Source organism: Cynoglossus semilaevis, chromosome 2 (assembly GCF_000523025.1).
Source record: "Cynoglossus semilaevis isolate Cse_v1.0 chromosome 2, Cse_v1.0, whole genome shotgun sequence".
Lineage (NCBI taxonomy): Eukaryota > Metazoa > Chordata > Actinopteri > Pleuronectiformes > Cynoglossidae > Cynoglossus > Cynoglossus semilaevis.
In genome coordinates this window covers 9,142,326-9,143,095 of record NC_024308.1, presented here as the reverse complement: position 1 = coordinate 9,143,095, position 770 = coordinate 9,142,326, and the positions used below count along the sequence as shown (strand labels likewise).

At 42.3% G+C, this 770-nt stretch overlaps 1 long non-coding RNA gene across 3 annotated transcripts in view; it reads left to right on the top strand.

Annotated features, from left to right (window-relative positions):
• The window catches only part of LOC112488646 (uncharacterized), a 7,712-nt gene extending 6,970 nt beyond the window's left edge, over nucleotides 1-742 (top strand). For all 3 annotated transcript variants that reach the window (XR_003052965.1, XR_003052966.1, XR_003052964.1), the window contains one exon: nucleotides 281-742. This is a non-coding gene — a long non-coding RNA (uncharacterized LOC112488646). The remainder of the gene's footprint in view (nucleotides 1-280) is intronic.
• Nucleotides 743-770: the final 28 nt, after the last annotated feature.

The following is a 770-nucleotide window of genomic DNA, read 5'->3' as shown; positions in this document are numbered from 1 at the left end:
AACAGTATAATGGGCTAAGAGTGCTGAACTACTCATCTGGTGTAAGTGCCAGCTATTAAAAGTTAGAGGGACCATATCTAAGTCAATATGATCTGCCGAGACCTCGCAGCCACTCACAATTTAGATTCAATCACACCACAGCTCTTGGGTGGATGGAGTGGTAATTGATTTTTTTTTTTACATATTATAGAGACAGAAATTTACAAAGTTAAGGCAGGCAAAAAAAAATAAAGTTGTAATCAATAATTGATTAGAATAATTGAATAGATTTTTTCAACAGGAACCGTGGAAACCTCACAGGATCAGCAAACAACTGGATATCTAACTGAACACACACGAAGGATGAAAAGGGGAAAGTAACATTTTTGCTTTCACACACATCTACTCAGCAACAACGTTTCTGCCTCCTAACATCATGTAACAGACGCACTGGTGTTTTCCAGCGTCAGCTCTTCAGTCTGCCGTCAGTGTGGTCGACGCCCTTAAACCACAGACAGGCTTGAAGAACAGACCAGCTCAGCTGCTGCTCTCTGCCTTGTGTTGCTGTATTGAACCACTATCTGATTCACTGACCTTCTCGCTGCCTCATGCCTTGCTAATGTGATGTGCTTCTGCTGCTGTGGCGACCGTTGCTGCTGGCTCAGGACTCTGTGCCGGCTGCTTTCTATCAATCTCTTACACTTCCTGTGTTTTTTTTTTTGTTTGTTTTTTTTAACACTCACACATGTAAGCTAAGACACAGAACACACACCTGCTGACATACTGCTGGT